This window comes from Nycticebus coucang, chromosome X (genome assembly GCF_027406575.1).
Source record: "Nycticebus coucang isolate mNycCou1 chromosome X, mNycCou1.pri, whole genome shotgun sequence".
In the NCBI taxonomy this organism is placed as follows: Eukaryota; Metazoa; Chordata; class Mammalia; order Primates; family Lorisidae; genus Nycticebus; species Nycticebus coucang.
The window spans coordinates 158981764-159008670 of record NC_069804.1 but is presented as its reverse complement, the minus strand read 5'-3'; positions in this window follow the sequence as shown (position 1 = coordinate 159008670).

Sequence of the window (26907 nt, the reverse complement as noted above, 5' to 3'; positions counted from 1 at the left end):
TAAACAACATCATTAAAGATTAAGCACCACTGAGTCATTGCCATGTAAGCTATAGGGTCCTGGATAATGTCCAAGCCAGAAATGTGTCCTAGGTGAAAAACTTTATTCTCAGGGTTAGAGAAAAGCATCAGAATTTTAAAATGAAATGTCTAAATGTATGCTTGTGTATGATTTTGTGTGTACACTTTTCTCTCCCCATCCTCATTATAGTGCTAGTTAAATAACATCTTGTTTTTCACATTACCATATCAGTGTTTTTCTAGATGGGATTGTCCACACTCCTGATACTCAAAAGTATAGTCTCACATACTACCAGTGTCAGAATCTCCTGGGAATTCACTAGAAATCCAGAATCTCTGATTTTCCACTCAGTTTAATCAGAATCTTTATTTTATCAATGTTCTCCCAGTGATTTATAAAGTCTGAAAACCGGGAATCTACAATAACCTGCTCTTTTCAGTCAACCCACTTTAAACTTCACGATAACTTAGTCTCTCCCACTCCACTTTGCTTTGGGAATCCTTCCATCCCCATCCCCAGCTCTAGCCCTCTGGACTTGAAATTTCTTTGTATGTATAATACCTGTATCTTCCTACATGTGTGAAATTTCAAAATTTCACTTTTATTTTCTTTTCTGTTTTTTTTTTTTTTTTGGAGACAAAGTCTCATTATGTTGCCCTCGTAGAGTGCTATGGCATCACAGCTCACAGCAACCTCAAACTCTTGGGCTTAAGAGATTCAAGAGATTCTCTTGCTTCAGCCTCCCATGTAGCTGGGACTACCGGCACCCGCCACAACTCCCGACTATTTTCTGTTGCAGTTCTCATTGTTGTTTAGCTGGCTCGGGCTGGGTTCAAACCCGCCAGCCTCAGTATATGTGGCTGGAGCTGTAGCCACTGTGCTACGGGCACCGTGCCAAATTTCACTTTTCTTCATGGGCATTGGTTTGATTCACCAATTTGGTGACTCTGTTGCATTTAATATACAAATATATACTGCACATGTATATATTATAGTTCTACCTCCTCAGAACCTAATCCCATAGCCATATCCATATAATTCAATCAGTAGTAGGTGAGTCAGGCCAACTCTCTAGAAAGGAAGGGAGTTTGAGAAAGCCAATTTTGCGGTATTATAGAAGTGACCATGATCATATGGGGTATGTGAGTCTTATTAAATTTTCTATTCCTCTAAATATTAGTTCTTTAGGATTCACCTACGCCATTCAAAGTATAATTCATGGAAGATAGACAGAGCTCTCTCTTTACTTCCTGGACTTTCGTTTCTGCATATAGACAAGGAGGTGCTTGGGTAGGCAAAACAATAGCTGATTTAAAAGTCATTCTGGTCTGGCTTTGGAGTGTGAAATTACAAACTTGTTACAGCAAACACATCAAGTACAACCATGTCAGGGAGGATGAGGAGTGTGCCTTTCCTGCCATATCTTTTTATTCCATTAGGTGAATGTCGTGGCTTCTTTGCTGCTTCAGAGCTAGTGTGTGAAATTTGTCTTTATTGTTGGTTAATGGTACAAGTGTTTTTGTCTATCCTTTCTCTTGGAAGGGACCTGTTGAGATATACTGTTTAGGGAGAGGGATGAGAAATTACCAAATGGGTACAATAAGCATTATTCAAGTGATAGTTACATTAAAAACCTAGACATCATCACTATACAGTATATCCATGTAACAGAACTGCACATGTACTCCTTAAATGTATACAAATAAGAAAATTAAAGAATTAAAGGCAAAAAATAAGAGAGACCAATTCTCTTTTTTTATGTGGTACCACAGAAGCTGGACTCTGCTCCAATACTCATCCTTGTTTTTGTTTTAGGACTATTCAGAGTATGAATAACTCAGAGGGTAATGGATTAAAGCCATAGAGGTATTAAATGTCTGTGTATCTGTTTGTGTACATTGTGTGTGTGAGTTGTTTTAGTCTCTGTAAACTCTACCCCAAGATTTAGCACCTACTTATCCTCAGTTATGATTATAATAATTGAGAAATAAATTCATGCACTGGAGAATTATCTTCAAGATCCATGCCTGGAGTTTCCTTCAAGATAAAACTGTCATAGAAAAAGTCTTTTGAAAACAATTGCCCCCAATTTCATGAGGTTTAACATAGGTTCATCTTTTATTCAATTCTACTTTGTGAACAATTGTGAGAGACCAAAGGACTAGTGACCTATTGAAAAGAATATTGGGTAAAACACCTAAGGTCATCAGACATGAATGCTTTATTTGACCACCTTCCTTAGGACATCTTTCACGTCTTTGTTCCTTAGAGAGTAAATGAGTGGGTTCAACATGGGTATTCCTGCTCAAGAATACAAGACTATATAAGACTGGAAAGACTGAGAGTGTGGGTGCATGCACACGAAGATTGCTATAACATAGTAAATGATAATCACATTCAAGTGGGAGCCATATGTAGAAAAGGCCTTGAGGCTGGCCTACCATCTACGTAGTAGTGGATATTCAAAACAGCTACAGCAATATGGAAACAGGAGAGCACAATGAACACCAAAGGCACTAGCTGTACTAATACATCACTGGAAAACATCAGGCTCACCTTGATTTCACTAGTACATGAGAGCAAGTGAGTCTGAAGATTACTTGGAGCGCACATCTAAAATGGTCGACTACATTGTGGCCACAAAATTGGATTCGTGTGATGAGGACAGGAATCACAGCCATTAACAAAGCATTGTTTCAAACTCTGCCATAGTTCACATGCAAACATCGCATTCTATTCATAATTAGTGGGTAGGACTGGGGTTTTGAGATGGTAACAAACCTGTCATAGGCTATAACAGCAAGAAGAAAACACTCTGTCACTCCCAAATGAAGATTGACTGTCATTTGCAGTAAGTGGCCACTATATGGAGAGTGGGAAAGTCTTTCTAGCAATTCACCAGAACCATGGGTATAGATCTTGTAGTGTAGTGGATATCTAAGTATAACTGGCTGAGGAAGAAGTACATGGAAATGTGATAAGATGCAATTTGGATAATGGGTGACAGTAGTTTAACAATATTTTCCAAAAGAACAGGAACTGAGATGCAGGCTGTCTGGAGAGTCCCACCAGAATGAATTCCATCACATTTGTGTCATTCTCCTCACTTGGAGAAATCATCATCTTTTCTTTGACGAGGAAAAGAAGAAAAGTACAAAAATTGTGATGTAATGCTAAAGAGGCCCTGGAGAAAGTTCAGGGCTAAGTGATAAGGGAGACTTCACCAAAGGGAGGAAAAGCATGATGTATGATATTCTAGTTGTATTCCTTTGAATCTTCTCATAGTTATGGTTAGGAAAAACTTTATTGCCAATGAGGCCTTCTTTTAGCTCCTTGTCCTCTCACTCATAGGAATCACACTTGAAGAGGCAATACCATAACCTCCTGTATACTGCATCAGACCTTCCTATATTCTATTTGTATTAAAAGAAGTGTCTGGAGAGACTTGTTTGGGTGGTTGTACTTGATTCTATGTCCATAATGAAAGTTTCAATGGCAAGGTAGAGCCGTTCATAGGGATTTCTAAACTTTCCAATGTATTTACTTATCCCAGAATGACATTAGCAACTATTAGATGCAGGTAACTCAAATCCTATACACAACATTTTCCTCAAAACACAATCAACAATATTTTGCTTCCAGTCAGACTTCCGATCTTGAGCATCTTCTGTTTTTAGAGAACAATTTCCTTCGCACAATAGGGTAAGGGATACAGTAGAAAGTAAAGACCTAGTCACAGTGACAGTCTATCTTAGTTAATGGTGAAAGGTGTAGGTCCAGTTTTAGTCTTCTGCAGGTTGCCAGCCAGTTTACCCAGCACCATTTGTTAAATAGGGAATTTTTTCCCCACTGAATGTTTTTAATTGGCTTGTCAAAGATTAAATAACAGTAAGTAGCTGGATTCATCTCTTGGTTCTCTATTCTGTTCCAGACATCTACTTCTCTATTTTTGTGCCAGTACCATGCTGTTTTGATCACTATCAATTTGTAGTATAGTCTGAGGTCTGATAGCATGATTCCTCCTGCTTTGTTTTTATTTCTGAGTAATGTCTTGGCTAGTTGAGGTTTTTTTCTGATTCCATATTAAACAAAGTATTGTTTTTTCAAGATCTTTAAAGTATGACAGTGGAACTTTAATAGGGATTGTGTTAAAATTATATATTGCCTTGGGTAGTATGGACATTTTAACGATGTTGATTCTTCCCAGCCATGAGCATGGTATGTTTTTCCACTTGTTAACATTTTCAGCTATTTCTTTTCTTAGAGTTTCATAGTTCTCTTTATAGAGATCTTTCATGTCCTTTGTTAGATAAACTTCCAAGACTCTCACTGGATTAAAGATTTAAACTTAAGACATGAAACTATAAAAATACTAGAAGAGAGTGCAGGGAAAACCCTTGAAGAAATTGGCCTGGGTCAGTATCTTATGAGGAGGACCCCCTGGGCAATTGAAACAGCTTCAAAAATACACTACTACAAACTAAAAACTTCTGCACAGCCACGAACACAGTAAGTAAAGCAAGCAAACAGACCTCAGAATGGGAGAAGATATTTGCAGATTATGTCTCCAACAAAGGTTTAATAACCAGAATCCACAGAGAACTCAAACGTATAAGCAAGAAAAGAACAAGTGATCCCATCGCAGGCTGGGCAAGGGATTTGAAGAGAAACTTCTCTGACGAAGACAGCGGCATGGCCTACAGACATATGAAAAAATGCTCATCATCTTTAATCATCAGAGAAATGCAAATCAAAACTACTTTGAGATATCATCTAACTCCAGTAAGACTAGCCTATATCACAAAATCCCAAGACCAGAGATGTTGGCGTGGATGTGGAGAAAAGGGAACACTTCTACTCTGCTGGTGGGAATGGAAATTAATACATTCCTTTTGGAAAGATATTTGGAGAACACTTAGAGATCTAAAAATAGATCTGCCATTCAATCCTATAATTCCTCTACTAGGCATATACCCAGAAGATCAAAAAATCACATCACAACAAAGATATTTGTACCAGAATGTTTATTGCAGCCCTATTTATAATTGCTAAGTCATGGAAAAAGCCCAAGTGCCCATCGATCCAGGAATGGATTAATAAATTGTGGTATATGTACACCATGGAATATTATGCAGCCTTAAAGAAAGATGGAGACTTTGCCTCTTTCATGTTTATATGGATGGAGCTGGATCATATTCTTCTTAGTAAAGTATCCCAAGAATGGAAGAAAAAGTATCCATTGTACTCAGCCCTACCATGAAACTAATTTATGGCTTTCACATGAAAGCTATAACCCAGTTATAACCTAAGAATAGGGGGAAAGGGGAAAGGGAGGGGAGAGAGGGAAGAGGTGGCCAGAGGGAGGATGATTGGTGGGATTACACCTGCAGTGCATCTTACAAGGGTATATGTGAAATTTAGTAAATGTACAATGTAAATGTCTTAGCACAATAACTAAGAAAATGCCAGGATGTTAACCAGTGTGATGAAAATGTGTCAAATGGTCTATGAAACTAGTGTATGGTTCCCCATGATCACATTAATGTTCACAGCTATGATTTAATAAAATAAATAAAATAAAATCAGATGTGTTGGCCACCAAAAAAAAAAAAAAAAAAAGACCTAGTCACAGAACTAAAGGAAATTAAAAATGTATTTGACCATAAACTGGAGTCAGGGATGTGTTAAGGGTAACTCATTGCTACCTTGGGGTCTTCCTTCCTATGAAATTGCATACAGTCTCTGCCCAGCATAACTATACTATCACACAGTTGAGTTATAATAACTGTGCAAACCATAGGAAAGTGTAATGAATAATGGCATTTTAGTTTTGGCTTTACCATTTACTTCCTATGTGACCCAAGTGAACAGCAGTTTTATTATCTATAAAGTGAGGAAAAATATATACCTATCCCACCTCATATAATTGTGGATTTACAACAATATGGGGAAATGCTGAAAATTGTAAAAATATGTGAACATAAGTGATTATTGTTTTTGGAAGGAAGAATGCAATCAAGACTCTCCCTCAGTCAGCCTCTTTATCACTTTAAGGTGTAAGGAGCCTAAGAATCCAATAGTTGGATTTTAAAGCACATTTTCTTATTCTCTAATGCTGGGAATTTAGTCAAATTTTGTCCTACTTCAGCAGTCGTAAAGCATATGTCAAGAAGGACATATTTAGTCAAAGAAGAGCTTCATAAACAGTTTCTTTAAGTGTTGGAACCTTTTCCCTACCATCTCTATAGTCCTGTCAACAATCCTTATAAGAGCATCAGAATAGCCCATTGAAGCTAAGAGTTCAGCTTTTGATAGAAACTCAGAGGAAAGTTGAAGAAAGTGCAATGTTGAGTGATGTCCTCCACTCTTTTAATTGAGCTACATGGATTTAACATTTTAGAAGTTATCTAAATTATGTGTAAGAAGCTTTTTACTACTGAGGATAACTGACCCAACTCCCACATATCAGGCAGAGGCTATAAATAAGTAAGAAAGTAACTTTAAAAATTTTAATGGTTTTGTTTGTGAAAAAGATGATTTAATAATTTTCAGCCTTACTTTTTCTTTGTAAACTTAAAAAATACTTATTTTTGAAAAAGGAAGGCTAACACTTCTTTATATAAAACATGTTACACATACACACAGAATAGTTTAAAATACACATTAACCGAAGTTGTTTACATGGTATTCTGAATAGATTTCCTGAATGACTGATATCTATACGTCTATATTTAAATGTATGTATATTTTAGGCAGTAAAGCCCATTTATTCAACCATTTGATGAAACTGAAGGTATTAAGCATAAAATTTAATATTTTATTTATAGTTCAGGGTCATCACTGAGAGATAATGTAAGAGATGAAGATAAAAAATGAAGGAAAGGAGGAAGAGTGGGTAGAGAACATGACTATCAACATAAGGTAGAGAAGAAAATAGTATTTTTGGTGTGGTATAGCAGGTTAGAATTCAGACTTGGAGAAAGTTAAAGGGAGGCAGAGTTCTTTTGAGTATGAGACAGGTGTTCTACTTACATAACTGGAGTTAGACACCAATTCTGGAATATTAGTGAGCTCACTCCCTCACTGATGTAATATTCGATTTAGCCTGGTCAGCAATACAGCAGAGGAGTCTCCTGTATTGGACCACAGGCTGAACTAGGGTTAGTCCGTGCAACTGTGAGAGATGATGTTGCTATCATTATGGGATGGAAGAAGAGGCAGAGAGACACAGGGCATGGAGAAGGCAGAAGAAAGAAGCAGATCTAAGAAAAGGAGAAAATCAGGAAAAAAATGGATGAAGAAGAGTTAGCAAAGAGAGATAGAGAGACAAGGAACTACGCTTATTCAAACTCTGCTTAAGCAACTTTCTCTTTCATGTAGTTTCTAAATATGGTTATCTTCATTTATTAGCTCCACTTCCACACTCCCTATTAACTCCTCAACTCCCTGCTTCCATTTCCATCACAGGACCGAACTTACTAGAAAGTTACCCAGTGGACTATACAAATGACCAAATTCAATGTTCTTTCTCTGTTTTTGATTAATTTCTTCTAACATTACTTACTACTCTTACATTTTGAAATTTCCTATGTCTTCTAAGATCCATTTTTTCTTTATGCACTCCTCACCTCTGATTATTCTTTTACTATAAATCCTATAATTTATAGTAAAATCACTGAGGTTCAGTGATTTTTCCCACTGCTCTCTCTCTTCAATATGGCTCCTCTGCTTTATCCATCAGCAGTGGTTCTCTGCTTATTTAAGTGACTAAGGACTCAGACTGGTTAGGGATTCTTCTTGACATATGCTTTATGACTGCTGAAGTAGGACAAAAGAAGTATAGTGAATTCTATATTGTCTCTTTAAGCTGTGGCCTAAAAGTGATAGTAATCATGCTTACTAGCATTTAGTCAGCCTAAAACAATTACATGGCAATGCTGCCATATACCTGGAAGCAGATGAAAACTGGACTATTATTGAAAAATTCTACTGTCCATCATACATTTCTTACTAACTTCTGTAACTTTACTCTTTCTAGATCTGACATTATGGTGTTGTCTAATTCTTATTCCCAAAACTTATAGACAGAGGCCAAACATCACATATTTCTTTAGCCCATTAGTCCCATGTCCATTTGGCTTTCCAAACTCCTGACTATGGAAAACTAAAATTAAAAAAATTAAAATATACTTGCAGCCATCCCATCTAAAATTGTCAAGATGCTTTCCTACTTCTGTTAATGACACCTAAATATTCCCAATAAACAAGGTTGGGAAACTTAGTCATCATCTCACCTTTCTATAGTTTCCCATATCAGTAGCTAAGGTTCAATGATTTTTGCCATTGCCTCAATATGGCTCCATCCCAATTAGAGTTTTGTTTGCCAGAGTGTTCTATGTGTTTTTTTTTTTTTGCATGGACTTTCCCAATAGGTTCTAAACTAGCTTTTTTTCTTTTTATCTTTTTCAACAGTTGTGGACATTTTGCCATAGTAATTTTATGTTTTGCTTATATTACTCTTCTATCCAAAACCCCCACTTAGCTTGACATTCAGTCTTCATGTCTTGTCTTTAACCTAATTTTCTGTAGGTAACCTTCACTGACCCTAGGTTTTTCCTTCATCATCTTCATAACATCTTTTCCCAGGCAAACTTTGTCAATAGGTTTTCCTACATTTTCTTCTAGAATTTTGATCATTTCATATTTTAAATTTAAATCTGTTATCTAATCATAGACACAATACCCTTCACAGTAGCTTCAAAGAAAGTGAAATACCTGGGAATATATCTAACAAATGAGATAAAGAATCTTTACAGAGAGAACTACAAAACTCTGAGGAAAGAAACAGTGGAAGATGTTAACAAATGGAAGAATATACCATGCTTATGGCTGGGAAGATTCATCGTTAAGATGTCCATAGTACTCAAGGCAACGTACAGATTAATGCAATCCCCATCAAAGTACAAATGCCATACTTTAAAGAACTTGAAAAAATAATACTTTGTTTCATATGGAACCAAAAGCATTTAATAGCCAATGCAATTCTAAGAAATAAAAACAAATCTGGAGGCATCACATTACCAGACTTCAGGTTATACTACAAGTTGACAGTGATCAAAACAGCTTGCTACTGGTGCAAAAGTAAAAATACAGATCTATGGATTAGAATAGAGAACCTAGAGATGAACTTATCCACATATTGTGATCTGATCTTCAATAAACCAAAGTATACACTAAGGAAAAGAATTCTATTTAATAAATGGTACTGGGAAAACTGGTTAGCCACATGTGTAAGATTGTAAGTGGACCCACGCCTTTTACCACTGACAAAAATTGACTCTTGCTTGTAGCTATTGTTTTAGAGTTCTAATATGACACTATACTAAGACAGAGACTGTGTTTTATCATGTATACTCAACACACACACACATACACACATACATACTTTTTTTTTTTTAGACAGTCTCACTCTGTCCCCTTGGGGTTGAATGCTGGGTCATCATCTTAGCTCACAGCAACCTCAAAATCCTGGGCTCAATTAATCCCCATGCTTCAGCTTCCCAAGTATCTGGAAGTATAGGCACCCACCAAAACGCCCTGTTAATATTTCTATTTTTAGTAGTGATGTGGATCTCTTTCACTCTTCTTCAGGCTCGCCTTGAACTCCTGAGTTTGTGATCCTCCCACCTCAGCTTCCCAGAGGACTAGGATTACAGGCATGAGCCACTGTGCCCAACTATGTATATGTTCTTCAAAGGAAATAGAGATAAATGAAACACATGGTTTCTGCCCTGGAAGAGGTCACCATCTCAAAGGTAGTAAGGGAGATGGGCTCTAAAGTTAAATAACTTTAAAAAATCAAGACAAACAAGTCTTGCCACTATGTGTTATATAACCCAGTGAACAACAAAGATACATTTTTGACCAGAGGATGTTCAGTGTATTTAAATTAGAACTCAGTGAAACTTTGGGGGCTTATTAATGGCTAATAAGAACTCTATCTTTGGTTCTGAATTTCCTGCATTGTCTTCAAGACGATGCTTTTATTTTGTCTTAGGATTTCATGATTTGATGATCAGATATATGTTCCCACTAAAAAACATTATTTTTTTGTCACCATGGAGTAATATTAAAAAATAAAAGTTATTTATTGCTATTGGTAGGGGATAAGGGGAGAAAATGAGAAAGGAGAGGAAGGGAAACTAAATTTTCTGAATCTGACACTGATATGGATATTCTGACAAGTATGAGTCAACACTCAGAAACAACATGATGGAATATTAGAAGTTGAAGTTATCCTAGGTATTTGAATTATGAGAAATAATATGGTGTTTAAAGATGTGGCCTCTGTTGACAGAACTGGGTTTGTATCTTGGCCCTCCATTTCTGTGTGGACTTGGCCAAACCATCTAACTTCTCTGAGATTTACCTTTGTCATCTGTAAAACAATTTCTGCCTCAGAGTGATGTTATAAATATTAAATGAGATTATTCATAAAATACAATCCCTCATATACAACAAGCACTCAAATTTATTTCTATTACACTTTATTATAGGAACCTAAATGTGCTGCTCAAGTGACACAGATATTGACTGGTAGTTGGGCAAGATGACCTTTTAGGTTACTCGAGACCTAAGAGTAGGAGTTTATAATTCTTTGGCTGAGGGAAAAATAAACTTTATTCACTGATGCCTGTGTTGATCAGATAACTCCAAAGCCCAGACACATTGCATAATTCTCTGACAGCAATAACTCAGCTGGCAATTCCTAGGAGGAGATGTGGGAGAAAGTCCAATATCCGGGCAGCACTAGGATCTACAACTTCCTGTGGTCTGCCTAGTGAAATCTGACCAGATAAGAACAGTTAATAGGAAGCTCTCCAGATAGAAATGCTCCTTTTATCTCTGAATGTGAATATATTGATGCTAAATACCTGAATGGATAAGGTTAATTTGAGTAGTCTTCTTAATATTTCAAGAAATAAGGAAAAGTGTTCAGGAAAACTTGAAAAACTCTTCAATAATTGTGTCAAACGATCTATGAACCAAGTGTATGGTGCCCCATGATCATATTAATGTACACAGCTATGATTTAATAAAAATTAAAAAAAAGGAAAAAAAAATAATTGTGGTGCAAAGTGAAAGAAGTCTCTTATTATTCTGAAAAAAAAAAAAATGTTGGCTCTACTGCCTATGTGAGGGTAGAAGCACCACATTTTAAGAGCTGGACCTGAAGGTACTTCTTTATTGTGCATATCTTGGACCTGCTTTCCATAATACTTTGCAAGTCATGCCACATTCTCATCAAGGATTCACCTTGGGGTCCCCAAATATTTCTAGTTGGGGTCAACCATTTAAATAATAAAACAAGCATTGCAATGATAATATATATATTTTTTACAGTTTTGGCCGGGGCCGGGCTTAAACCCGCCACCCCCCATATATGGGGCTGGCACCCTATTCCTTAAGCCACAGGCACCACCCTGCAATGATAATATTTAATGGCTATAAATTCAGTTGTCAACTTCTTGTCTTTGGGTACTCAGGGAACAGAGTCCCAGGGCAATAACTTATTTCCCTAGCTTGCTCTATAATGATTACAGAGACAATCTAGGTAAATATTTGATAACTAGATTTTCTAATGATACATTACCCTTTCTTATCCTTGAAACAATTTCCTATATGTGATCATATGCTCCCTTTTTTCCTCTTGTCATGGAGGGGTGACTTACATGGTATTTTTTTTTTTTTTTTGAGACAGAGTCTCACTATGTTGCCCTGGGTAGAGTGCCGTGGCATCACAGCTCACAGCAGCCTCCAACTCTTGGGCTTAAGCGATTCTCTTGCCTCAGCCTCCCAAGTAGCTGGGACTACAGGTGCCTGCCACGACACCTGGCTATTTTTTAAGACTAGGAAATTTTTGAATAGAAATTTCTTTCTCATAGTTCTGAAGGCTGGGAAGTCCACGATCAAGGCACAGGCAGGTTTGGTGTCCGATGAGGGCTATATTCTCTGCTTCTAGAGGAGATGGTTCCTTGTCAGTACATCCTCCAGAGGGGAGGGACAAGTTATTTCCTCATGTGGTGGGAGGGTCTGATGGGTCACAAGGGGCAAACTCCCACTGTCAAGCATCACTTACATGGTATTTTTAATATAAAATGTCAGGGGCTGCCTTCATGGCTTAAATTCCTTTTGTAAGCAAACTCAACCTATGGACATGATAAAGATTTAGAAGGACAGTAGGATAACTTAGTATTTGAGTGAGAGTTCTGTTATCAGGCAATCCTCAGTTAAAATGTCATCTCTGCTATGTGCTAATTGCATTAACTCTAACTTCTCTGCATCTCGGTTTCATCTGGAAAACGGATATGATTATAGTAGTACTTACATGATAGGGGTGTTTTGGAGACAAAATAAAATAACTCACAGCAATGTTTGATTCAAGTGTTCAGTAAAAGGTAGCTTCTGTCATTAAGAAGCAGATTTCTTCAGTATGTTCACAAGCTGAGATGATGTAGTTGAAGTGGTAATTGTCTATATAAGCACTTTATGAAGTTTGAGGTTATAGACTATAGTCTAAGAATAGTGTCAATCATTTTGTTGAGTTGACATATTGTAGGATTTGAGTTGACATATTGTAGGATTTGAGGAAGTTATAGGGACTACAACTGTATTCCTGTAGGACTCCTTCAACTTCTTGGACTACAACTGTAATAAGAGATGCTTGGGCAGTAGCAATTTAGAACACACAAATCCTTGGTCATTAAAGCAAAATGTGAAAAATAGCCTTAGTTATATATAACATTATATGATAAGCACTGGGGTATGATATCTTGTGCCTCTCTTACTGTTTTACTTCTCCAGGAAAAAGCTTGACAGTTCCACATTTTACATTTCCCTCAGAAGTTGCAAACCCAAATGCAGTGGTTGAAATGCATTGATAATTCTTGCCATTGGGGATATGGTCTGGATAAGTTGAAGAGCAAAGTAAAGGTGTTCTATGAAGACCTCCAATTCCATTAGGAATTGAAAACGCATCTGAGATCTGAATCTAAACAGAGAGGTGAAAGTGAAAGACATAATGGGTTGGCCTTTCATACATTTGAGATTGGACCTGAAGTGCTAAGAGTATAGAATTATTCGTTTTTGTTGCTGGAGAATCAGTTACTCATATAAAGTTGTTTGTTGAGACAAGTGGGACTTGCATGAACTTGAAATACAACTCCAAGCAATCCATTTTGTTTCTCTGAGGCTTACATATTTGAAAAATGTAGTGAAATTTACATATAGTTAAATATAAATATCTTAAGAGTAAAATATATGAATTCTAAAAATATATATATATACCTACATAACCACAACCTCAGTAAAGATATAAACTATTTTTACAATCCCCAAAAGTTCTCTTGTATTCCCTTCCAACCAAATCAATACCCCCATCAGAAACCACTGTTCTGTTTTCTATTTACCCAGATTAGTTTTGCCAGTTTTTTGACTTTATCTACATGGAAGCATATACTATACACATTTTTGTATTTAACTTTTTTTACTTAACCTTTTTGAGAATTATCCATGTTGTTTCATGTGTTGCTTATTTACTTTTTATTATTATTGAGTAATATTCCATGGCATGAATATGCTATGATTTGCTTATCCTTCTATTGATGGAGTTTAGGCTATTTTTGACGTGGGGCCATGATGAATATTGTTGCTATGAACATTCATGTGGTAATTTTGTGTCTGTATATTTTCAGTTATTTTGAGTGAAAAATCTAGGAATCTAGTGGCTGGGTCATAGAGTAGATAAAGGGTTAATTATTCAGAGAGTTTCATATTTTTTATTTATTAAATCATAACTATGTACATTAATGCATTTATGGGGTACAATATAGAAAGCTTACATTGAACTGATTAACATAACCATCACCTTGCTTATTTATTTGTTGAAATAAGACATTTATACTCTATTCTTAATAGTTTTGAAATGTACCATTGCATTATGCACATTAGATGAGGTTCCACCAAATACCCTCCCTCCTCCAAGCCTCTTCTCTTCTTTCTGGACTATAGTTATGTTTTATCATTATTATGAATGTGTAGATGATTATATATTGGTCACTTAAGACATGAAACTATAAAAATACTAGACGAGAGTGCAGGGAAAATGCCTAAAGAAATCGGCCTGGGAAAATATTTTATGAGGAGGACTTCCCCTGTCTCCCCCAGCAATCGAAGCAACACCAAAAATATATTACTGGGATCTGATCAAACTAAAAAGCTTCTGCACAGTCAAGAGCACAGTAAGTAAAGCAAACAGATAGCCTTCAGAATGGTAAAAGATTTTTGCAGGTTATGTTTCTGACAAAAGTCTGATAACCAGAATCCACTGGGAACTCAAACTAATCAGTCTCACTTTGTGGTGCTTGGTAGGGTCTGTGGCATCAGAGTTCACAGCAAACTCAAACTCTTGGGCTCAAGCGATTCTCTTGCCTCAGCCTCCTAAGTAGCTGGGACTATAGATGCCTATCATAATGACTGGCTAATTGTTAGAGATGGGGTCTTACTCTGGCTCAGGCTGGTCTTGAAGTCCTGAGCTCAGGTGATCCTCCCTCCTTGTCCTCTCAGTTTTCACATGTGTTTTGAAGTTGTCTATACCATTTTACATGCTCACCAGCAATATATAAAAGTCAAATTCCAGTTGATCCACATCCTTGCCAATATTTGTGTTATTGGTATTTTTAATTTTAGTCCTTCTAGTGGGTGTATGGTAGAATCTAATTATTTTTAAGTGTTTTGAAATAAATTTAAATTTAGAGAAAAGTTTTAAAGATAGTACAGAGAGTTCCCATTTATTTTCACCTTAATATCACCCTCATAGTGTGGCTTTAATTTGCATTTCCCTAATGACAAAAATGCTGAGTACATGTGTCTATTGGCAATCACATACCTTCCTTTTTGAAGTATATGCTCAAGTTTTTTGCCTACTTTTATTAGGTTATCTTTTAGTTACTGATATTTTGTTATTTATATATTCCAAATATTATACTCATATTGTGTCAAATGTAAACATAGTGAATATTTTTTCCCAGTGATTTGTCATTTCATTTCCTAAGTGGTGTTTTCAAAGAGGAGAAGTCTTTAATTTTTATGAAATTTGGTTTATCCATTTATAAATGGCTGGGACTTTGGGGTTCTTCCCAGGAAATCATTGTTACTGCCAATGTTACAAGAATGTTTTCTTATATTTTCTTTTGGAAACTTTGCTGTTTTAGCATTTTCTTTGGTCTATGGTTCATATTCAATTAATTTTTGAGTTTAATATGGTAAGAGTAGAGGTTCATTTTGTTTTTCCATACGGGTAGTTGCCTTAGGTTAACAAACTGTGACCCACGGGCTAAATCCATCTCACAGCCTATATTTATATGACTTTCAAGATAAGATACATTTTAAAAGAATTATAAACACAAAAACAAAGAAGATGCCAGAGAGATACCATGTGGCTTGCAAAATCTAAAATCCTTATTATCTGGTCCTTTATATAATTTTGCCTATCCTTGCTTTATTTTATTATTGTTACATTTATTACATCTATGTGCTATATATCCCTTAATACAATGTGATACATTTTATTTTAGCAATCACATGAGTCATAAAGAACTTAAGGTGAGGAAAGCAAAATTGTTTGGTATTTCCCTAGATATGTATAATTTTTAATACTTCTCATTTCATTCTGAGCAGCTCAGTTTCCATCTGTCAAAATTTCACTTCAGCATGAAGAACTTATTTTATTACTTTTTATTGTGCAGTTCTACAGATGACAAATTTTGTTACTTCTATTTCATTTTATTTGAAATGTCTTTATTTTATTTTCATTCTTAAAGAATATTTTCACTGGCTGCAGTAGTCTGGGTTGTTTGTTTTATTTTGTCAGCACTTTTTTGGGGGGGGCAGGTCAATTTACTTTTATATTTTTTTTATTGTTAAATCATACCTGCGTACATTTGTGCAATTAAGGGGTACAATGTGCTGGTTTCATATACAATCTGAAATATTCTCACCAAACTGTTCAACACATTCTTCATGGCATTTTCTAATGTATGTAGACATTTGTATTCTGCCTTTAGTAAGTTTCACCTGTACCCATTCTAAGATGCACCGTAGGTGTGGCCCCACCCATTATCCTCCCTCCCTCCTAATCTCCCCCCTCCCTTCCCCTTCCTTGGCCCTTTCCTCATAGTCTTGTGCTATAGTTGGGTAATAGCTTTCATGTGAAAGCTATAATTTAGCTTCATAGTAGGGCTGAGTACATTGGATACTTTTTCTTCCATTCCTGAGATACTTTGCTAAGAAGAATGTGTTCTAGCTCCATCCATATAAACATGAAAGAGGTAAAGTCTCCATCTTTCTTTAAGGCTGCATAATATTCCATGGTATACATGTACCACAATTTGCTAGTCCATTCGTGGGTCGATGGGCACTTGAGCTTCTTCCATGAGTTAGCAATTATGAATCGAGCTGCAATAAACATTCTGGTACAGATGTCTTTGTTATATTGTGATTTTTGGTCTTCTGGGTATAAACCTAGTAAAGGAATTATAGGATTGAATGGCAGGTCTATTTTTAGGTCTCTAAGTATTCTCCAAACATCCTTCCAGAAGGAATGTAATAGTGTGCATTCCCACCAGCATTGTAGAAGTGTGCCATTTTCTCCACATCCATGCCAACATCTCTGGTTTTGGGATTTGTTATGTGGGCTACTCTTACTGGGGTTAGGTGATATCTCAAAGTAGTTTTGATTTGCATTTCTCTGATGATTAAGGATGATGAGCTTTTTTCCATGTGTTTGTAGATCGTGTGTCTGTCTTCTTTAGAGAAGTTTCTCTTCAAGTTCCTTGCCCACCCTGAGATGGGATCACTTGTTCTTTTCTTGCTAATACATTTGAGTTCTCTGTGTATTCTGGTTATTAGACCTTTATCGGAGGTATAACCTGCAAATATTTTCTCCCATTCTGAGGGCTGTCTGCTTGCTTTACTTACTATGCTCTTGGCTGTGCAGAAGCTTTTTAGTTTGATCAGGTCCCAGTAGTGTATTTTTGATACTGCTTCAATTGCCTGAGGAGTCCTCCTCATAAAATATTCAACCAGGCCGATTCCTTCAAGAGTTTTTCCTGCACTTTCTTCAAGTATTTTTATAGTTTCATGTCTTAAGTTTAAATCTTTTATCCAGTTAGAGTCAATGGTGAAAGGTGTGGGTCCAGTTTTAGTTTTCTACAGGTTGCCAGCCAGTTCACCCAGCACCATTTGTTAAATAGGGAATCTTTTCCCCACTGAACATTTTTAATTGGCTTGTCAAAGATCAAATAACGGTAAGTAGCTGGATTCATCTCTTGGTTCTCTATTCAGTTCCAGACATCTACTTCTCCGTTTTTGTGCCAATACCATGCTGTTTTGATCACTATCGATTTATAGTACAGTTTCAGGTCTGGTAGCGTGATTCCTCCTGCTTTGTTTTTATTGCTGAGTAATGTTTTGACTATTCGAGGTTCTTTCTGATTCCATATAAAACAGAGTATTATTTTTTCAAGATCTTTAAAATATGACAATGGAACTTTAATAGGAATTGCATTAAAATTATATATCACTTTGGGTAGTATAGACATTTTAACAATGTTGATTCTTCCCAGCCATGAGCATGGTATGTTTTTCCATCTGTTAACATCTTCAGCTATTTCTTTTCTTAAAGTTTCATAGTTCTCTTTGTAGAGATCTTTCACATCCTTTGTTAGGTATACTCCCAAATATTTCATCTTCTTTGGCACTACTGTCAAAGGAATAGTGTCCTTGACTGTTTTTTTTTTCGGCTTGGTTATTGTTGGTATATATGAAGGTTACAGATTTATGGGTGTTGATTTTGTAGCCTGAGACATTGCTATATTGCTTGATAACTTCTAAAAGTTTTGTAGTAGAATCCCTAGTGTTTTCCAGATATACGATCATATCATCTGCATAGAGTGAAAGTTTGATTTCTTCTGACCCTATGTTGATATCCTCATCACCTTTTCTTCCCGAATGGCAATGGCTAAAACTTCTACTACAATGTTAAAGAGCAATGGAGACAATGGGCAACCTTGCCTGGTTTCTGATCTAAGTGGAAATGATTTCAATTTAACTTCATTCAATACAATATTGGCTGTGGGTTTGCTGTAGATGGCCTCTATTTGTTTAAGAAATGTCCCTTCTATACCAATTTTCTTAAGTGTTCTGATCATGAAGGGATGCTGGATATTATCAAAAGCTTTTTATGCATCAATTGAAAGAATCATATGGTCCTTAATTTTTAGTTTTTTTTATGTGCTGAATTACATTTATAGATTTATGTGTATAGAACCAGCCTTGAGACCCTGGGATAAATTTCACTTGGTCATGGTGTATAATTTTTTTCGATGTGTTGTTGGATTCTGTTTGTTAGGATCTTATTGAGTATTTTAGCTTCAATATTCATTAGTGATATTGGTCTATAATTTTCTTTTCTTGTTGGGTCTTTCCCTGGTTTGGGGATCAAGGTGATGTTTGCTTCATAGAATGTGTTGGGTAATATTCCCTCTTTTTCTATATTTTGGAAATATAGGTTGTTCTTTAAAGGTTTGGTAGAATTCTGACATAAAGCCTTCTGGTCCTGGGCTTTTCTTTTTAGGGAGATTTTGTATAGTTGATGCTGTTTCAGAACTTGATATAGACCTGTTCAACATTTCCACTTCATTCTGGCTAAGTCTTGGTAGGTGGCATACTTCCAGGTATTGGTCGATTTCTTTCAGATTTTCATATTTCTGAGAGTAGAGTTTTTTGTAGTATTCATTAAGGATTTTTTGAATTTCTGAGGGGTCTGTTGTTATTTCATCGTTACCATTTCTGATTGATGAAATTAGAGATTTTTCTCTTTTGTTCCTGGTTAGGCTGGCCAAAGGTTTATCTATTTTTATTGATCTTTTCAAAAAACCAACTTTTGGATTTATTCATCTGTTGTATAATTCTTTTATTTTCAATTTCATTTAATTCTGCTCTGATTTTGGTTATTTCTTTTTTTCTGCTGGGTTTGTGGTTGGAGTGTTCTTCCTTCTCCACTTGCTTGAGATGTCCCATTGAGTATTAACTTCCCCTCTTTCCGTTTTCTTGAGGAAGGCTTGCAGTGCTATAAATTTCCCTCTTAGGACCTGCCTCTGCAGTATCCCAGAGGTTCTGTTAATTCACGTCTTGTTTGTTGTTTTGTTCCAAAAATTTGGTGCTTTCCTTCTTAATCTCATCCATAACCCATCTATCCTTCAGCATATGGTTGTTTAGCTTCCATGTTTTTGTATGGGTATGCAGGTTCCTGTTGTTATTGAGTTCAACTTTTATTCATGATGGTCTGAGAAGGTGCTAGAAATAATTTCTATTTTTTAAAATTTGCTGAGGTTAGATTTGTGGCCTAGGATGTAGTCGATTTTGGAGTATGTTCCGAGAGCTGATGAGAAGAATGTATATTCAGTTTTGTTGGGATGAAATGTTCTGAAGATGTCTGTTAAGTCCAGATGTTGAATGGTTAAGTTTAAATCTAAAATTTCTTTGCTTAGCTTCTTTTTGGAGGATCTATCCAGCACTGCTAAAGGGCTGTTAAAATCTCCAACTACTATGGACATGGAGGAAATTGAGTTGCTCTTATCTGTTAGAGTTTCTCTCATAAATTGAGGTGCGTTTTGGTTGGGTGCATAAATATTAATAATTGCAATCTCATCATATTGAGTATTACTTTTAAGAACTATGAAGTGTCCATCCTTATCCTTCCTTATTTCTGTTGGTTTAAAGCCTATTGCATCTGTGAATAGGATTGCAACACCTGCTTTTTCTGATTTCCATTTGCTTGGCATATAGATGACCATCCCTTCACCTTGAGTCTATATTTGTCTTTTAATGTAAGATGTGATTCTTGTATGCAGCAGATATCTGGCTTGAGTTTTTGTAATCAGTCAGTAAACCTGTGCTTCTTTAGAGGACAATTTTAACCAGTCACATTAATTGAGAATATTGATGAGCCTTTCGAGAGTCTGGTAGACATTTTTAATCCTTTTGTGACTGTAGAAGTTGGAATTTGATCAAAATTTTCTGGGTGGATTTACTCTTGTGGTGGAGGATTACACTGGTCTTTATTGAGGATAGGTCTGAGAATATCCTGGAGAGCTGGTTTAGTTATGGCAAATTTCTTCAACATGTGAATGTCATAGAAGTATTTAATTTCTCTGTCATAAATGAAACTCAGTTTAGCTGGGTACAGGATCCTGGGGTGAAAGTTATTTTGTTTTAGGAGATTAAAAGTCGATGACCATCTTCTTCTAGCTTGAAAGGTTTCAGCAGAGAGATCTGCAGTTATTCTAATATTTTTGCCCTTGTAGGTGATGGTTTTCTTTCATCTGGCTGCTTTCAGAATTTTCTCCTTCATATTAACTTTAGTGAAGTTGATTATGTTGTGTCTGGGGGATGTCTTATTTGGGTTGAGTTGTGCTGGAGTTCTGAAACTGTCTGCTATCTGAATTTCAGAATCTGTTGACATGTCTGGAAAGTTCTCCTTTATAAAATTATGGAGAAGAGACTCTGTGCCTTGTGAAACCACTTCTTTGCTTTCAGGGATTCCTATAGGACGAATATGGGTTTTCTTTGAATTATCCCAGAGCTCTCTGAGAGAGTGATCTGTTTTTGACCTCCATTTTTCTTCATCTTTAAGTGTTTGGGATCATTCAAAAGCTTTGTCTTCAATGTCATAAATCCTTTCTTCTGCTTGCTCCATTCTGTTACTGAGGGGTTCTACTGAGTTTCTCAGATCTTTGAGGGCTACAACTTCTTGTCTCAATGTGTCAAAATCTTTGGTCATTTGGTCTTTGAATTCATTGAATTCTTGAGATATCTTTTTGGTTACTGCTTGGAATTGTAATACGATCTTATTTGCTATCCAGATTCTGAATTTGATTTCTGACATCTTAGCTATTTGTTTGTGCATGGGATCTTGTGCTGAGTCTGTCCCATTGATCCTTGGGGAAGTTGATCTACTCTGATTATTCATATTGCCAGAGTTTTACTGTTGATTTTGCCTCATGATTGTTTTTCTGTTGCCTCTGGCTGTCCTCAGAGTTGGGGAGGTGTCTGTCCAAGATGAGTCCCCAGCGGGATCACTCTATTGTTGCTGGATCTTTGTAGGGAGTGACCCTGTGTAGTTCCTCTGGTGCTGCCCCAGCCAGGGAATTCTGGTTGTGGAAGCAGCTCTGGAGTTTGACACACCTGGATCCAGCAATAGGGTGGGAGGTGGTGCGCATGGTTCTGGGAGTGACTAACACCCAGTGACTTTGGCACAGAGAGCCCAAGGCTCCAGCAATCTCTGGCCAGGAGAAGGGCTCTGCGCAGGGTCCTGGATGGCTCCGGAGGGCATGTGGCTACCAGAGTCCCTGGCCAGATGAGTGGGCTGGTGTGGAGGCAGGGAGGGTACAGGAGGGAGAGCGCAGGGTTGTGCCGCTCCTGCAGTTCCTGTTCAGGGCATTCAGAGGCCCGCGGGCATGGGTCACAGGTCGGGTGTTGTGGCGCAGCTCGTATTGAGGTGCATGCGGCGCCAAGCCCAGGAGTTTGAGGTTGCTGTGAACTATGATGCTACAGCACTCTATCCAGGGCAACAGCCCGAGGCTCCAGTGTGCCAAAACTGGTCTCACTCTGCCCCTGAGGGTTATGGCTTTAAGGCAGCTCAGTCCCCGCCTTTAGGCTGCTTAGTCACTAGGTTACTAGCTCCTGCCCGATCCTTGCTCTGTGACCCTGAGGGTGGAGCTTGCCAGGGCAGTTCTCTCAAAATGGCTCCCTGTGTCCCACAGCAAAACACTGTTATCTCCGTCAGGCTCAGCGGCTCAGTCTGGGGCCCTAGACAATGCCCAAAATTTTACGCATTTTTGCTCAAGCTCTCCCCAAAGGCAGTTCAACTGAGTGCCAAGTCCAAAAACACCAAAGCAGGTCACAGGTAAGGCCTTTCCGGTTTGCAGTCTCACTGCTGCTTGTACTTATGGCTGCTGGCGGGATTAAGTTGGACACATGCAACCACTTGCCAGTTTTCCACTGTTTTTGTCCTCTTCTTGGGGTCCAGAAGTCGCTTGCTGACTCCCTGTATCCTCAAAGGGGTGATTATAGGCAGATCCCACCAGCCAGAGATGCCTGGAGTCTTATCTCCTCAGACACACCGTGCCCTGTTGTAGGGAGACTGTTACTCAGCCGCCATTTTCTACTCTTATTTTCCAATGAGAATTAATCTAATTGTTTTCCCTCATATGTATTATGTTGCTTTTCTCTTACTGTTCTTGATATTTTCTCTTTATCCTTGAATGACAACAATTTGACCATGGGGGTGCCCTGGCCTTTTTCATTTTTATTCTACTCGATGGTTTTATTTTTTTTAATTTAAACATTTTTTTTTTTTTGGTAGAGACAGAGTCTCACTTTACCTCCTTTAATAGAGTGCCATGATGTCACAGGACTCACACCAACCTCTAGCTCTTGGGCTTCAGTGATTCTCCTGCCTCAGCGTCTCGAGCAGCTGGGACTACAGGCACCCACCACAATGCCCGGCTATTTTTTGGTTGCAGTTCAGCTGGGGCTGGGTTTGAACCTGCCACCCTTGGTATATGGGGCCGGTGCCCTACTCACTGAGCCACAGGCGCCACCCATTATTTCAGAATACTAGATGGTACACTTGTTTTTTTCATGTGCTTTGTTTTTCTACAGATTAACTCAAAGTTATAAGTGTACCCTTCATTGAGATAGTGTGCACTATACCCAATGGGTATGAATATATGCATCTCCTAGTCCCTCCTCCCCCCAGACTGATTTTCATTGAGATTTACTTCCAGATGTGCACTTAAGTGGTGATCAATTAGTTCAATACTCAATTTGGTATTGAGTACACATGTTTGTTGCTCCATTCTTGTGATGTTTCACTTAGAAGAATGGTCTCCAGTTCCATCCAGGTTGCCACAAAAGATATGAGACTGCCATATTTTTATGGTTGAGTAATACTCCATAATGTGCATATGGCATATTTTATTAATCCATTCATATGTTGGTAGACAACTCATTCTATGAAGCTAATATCACCTTGATACCAAAGCCAGGAAAGGAAAAAACTAGAAAATAAAACTACGTAGCCGGGCATTGTGGCGGGCGCCTGTAGTCCCAGCTGCTTGGGAGGCTGAGGCAAGAGAATCACATAAGCCCAAGAGTTAGAGGTTGCTGTGAGCCGTGGGACACCACGGCACTCTACCCGAGGGCAGTATAGTGAGACTCTGTCTCTACAAAAAAAAAATAAAATAAAAAATAAAACTACGAACAAATATCCCTCATGAATATAGATGCAGAAATTCTCAATACAATCTTAGTAAATGGAATTCAGCTGCACATCAAAAAAATAATTCATCACAATCATGTAGGCGTCATCCCAGAGATGCAAGGATGATTCAACATGCACAAACCTATAAATATAATCCACCACATAAATAGATGTGAAAACAAGGCCCATGTGATCCTGTCAATAGACACAACAGAAGAATTCAACAAAATTTAGCACCTTTCATAAAATAAAATAGGCATATATGGGACTCACCTCAAAGTTATAAAAGCAGTATATCACAAACTCATGGCTGACATCATACCGAGTGGGGAACATTTGAAGGCATTTCCACTTGGAACTGGAACAGGACAACTTTGCTCACTATGTCCATTTCTGTTCAACATAGTGCTAGAAGTCCTAATCAGAAAAATCAGGAAAGAGAAAGAAATCAAGGATATCCAAAGGGGAAAGAAGAGGTCAAATTATTTTTCTTTGCTTATGATATGGTTGTATATCTAGAAAACATAAAAGTAATTCAACCACAGACTCCTGGAATTGATAAATTCAGTAATGTCTCTGGCTACAAAATACATGTACTTAAATCAGTAGCTTTCATATATGCCAATAACAATTAAGCTGAGAATTAAATAAAAGACATAATACCTTTTGCAGTAGCAACAAAGAAAATAAAATACTTAGGAATATACTTAACAAAGGAGGAGAAATACTTCTACAGGGAAATTTATGAAAATAGAGGAAAGAAATTGCAGAGAGTATATAAATAGATGGAAAATTATACCATGCTCATGGATCAACAGAATCGACATTGTTAAAATGTCTATGTTACCCAGAGTGATTTACAGATTCAATGCAATTCCCTCTAAAATACCTACACCATTTTTGGAAGATCTAGAAAAAATAGTTCTATGCTTCATATAGAACAATAAAAGATGCAAAATAGCCAATGCAACCTTGCATAATAAGAACAAAGCAGGAGGCATCACATCACTAGACTTCAGGCTGTACTACAAGGCTACTGTAACCAAAACAGCATGGTACTGGCACAAGAACAGAGACATAGACCTATGGATCAGATCAGAGATCCCAGAGATAAAATCATCCTCATATTCCCACCTGGCATTTGACAAAACAGATAAAAATATACACAGGGGTGGGTGGCACCTGTGGCTCAGCGGGTAGGGTGCTGGCCCCATATACTGAGGGTGGCAGATTCAAACCTGGCCCCAGTCAAAGTGCAACAAAAAGTAGCCAGGTGTTGTGGCAGGGGCCTGTAGTCCCAGCTACTTGGGAGGCTGAGGCAAGAGGACCACCTAAGCCCAAGAGTTGGAGGTTGCTGTGAGCTGTGACGCCATGGCACTCTACCAAGGGTGACAAAGTGAAACTCTCTCTCTCTCTCTCCATATATATATATACATACATACATATACATACATGGGGAAGAAATCCTTGTTCAATAAATAGTGCTGGGAAAACTGAATAGCCACATATAAAAGACTGGAATAGGAGCCTCAATTCATAATAATTAACTCACAGTGAACAAAGAACTTAAAGCAGGAGACTAGAAGAATCCTAGAAGAAAATGTTGTAAAAACTCTTATAGATATCATATATATGTGTGTGTGTGTGTATGTACATACACATAGATTACAAGAAAAAGACCCCAAAAGCAATCACAGCAACAACAAAAATAAATGAATGGGACCTGATTAAATTAAAAAGCTTCTGCACAGCCAAGGACACAATCAAAAGAGCAAGTAGACGACCCATAAAATGGAAGAAGATATTTGCATACTACACATATTATTAAGGATTGATTAGCAGAATCTACAAAGAACTCAAGTAAATCAGCAAAAAGCAACCAAACAATTTCAATAAAAAGTGGGCAAAAGACATGAACAGAAACTTTTCAAAGGAAGATATACTAATGGCCAACAAACTCATAAAAAATTCTTGATATCTCTAATCATTATGTAAATGCAAATCAAAATCACAGCGAGACACCACCTAACTCCAATGAGAATGGCTTGTATTACAAAGTCCCAAAACGACAGATATTGGTGTAGATGCAGAAAGAGAGTAACACTTATACGCTGTTGGTGGGAATGCCTCTATGAAAAACTGTAGGAAGAACCCTCAAATAACTTTAGGTAGATATACCATTTAATCCAACAATCCCACTTCTGGGTATATACTCAAAAGAAAAAAGGTCATTTTATAAAAAGGACACCCACACTCATTGCTTATAGTAGCTCAATTCACAATTACAAAGGCATAGAAACAATTCAAATACTTGATAGTTTTAGACATAGCAAATCTGTAAATTTATGCTTGTTTATGTTTGGGAAATTGTCATCCGCTTCATCTTCAATTAGTTTCTTTCTGGTTCATTTTCTGCCTTTTATTATTTTAGGACACAGTTCCACTTACATTAGGTTATAGATATTCTCTCAAAGGTCACTCAGGCTTTATTCATTTTTTTAATCAGTGATTTATTTTCTCTGTGTTTTTTACATTGGTAAATATTCAAATTAAATTAGTCTTTCCTCTATCACCTTTATTCTACATTTAAGGAAATCCAGTGAATTTAAATTCTGATATTGTGTTTCAGTTCTTTGAATTAATTTTGGCTTTTTTCTTTGTTTTTATTTATTAATTTATTTTGCTGAAAATTTCTGTCTTTTCATTCAAGTACAGTCATGTGTAGTTGACAATGGAAATACATTCTGAGAAATGTGTCGTTAGGCCATTTCATCATACTGTGAACATCATAGAGTGTACTAAAACAAGCCTAGCTGATAAAGCCTACTCCATTTTCTATCTCCATTATCATCCTAGGGGACCACTATCATATGTGCAGAATGTAATTGTCTGAAACGTCATTGTGTGATACACAACTGTACTTTTTTTTTTTCTTTTTTTTGCAGATTTTGGTCAGGGCTGGGCTTGAACCCACCACCTCCAATATATGGGGCCAGCACCCTACTCCTTTAAGCCACAGATGCTGTCCACAACTGTACTTTTTTAAAATTTAATTTTTTATTAAATCATAACTGTATATATTTATGGGATACAATGTGATGATTTGATATACAATGTGAAATGCTTAAATCAAAGTGATTAACATAACCATCATCTCACTTTTTTTTGTGGGAAGACATAACTGTACTTAAAAAAAAAAATTCACTGGAAATAGTTAGAAAAATGCTTTCGAATATACATCTGCCAATTCTAGCATCTTCATTAGCTAGTGATAGGTCTCAGTTAATTTTCTTTTGTGTTGAGAATGTATAATGTTACCCTGTTTTTTTACAGGTTGGATTGCATCATGAACACTATAAATAGTAAACTGTAAAGGATCTAGACTGTGTTATTTTTTCTCTGATGAGTGTTTTTATTTTTTAAACTGGTAATTATTTCAGTTGTACTCAAGCTGCAAAGTCTGCTTTTTGGGTGAAAGTTCCTGTCTTATTTTATATCTT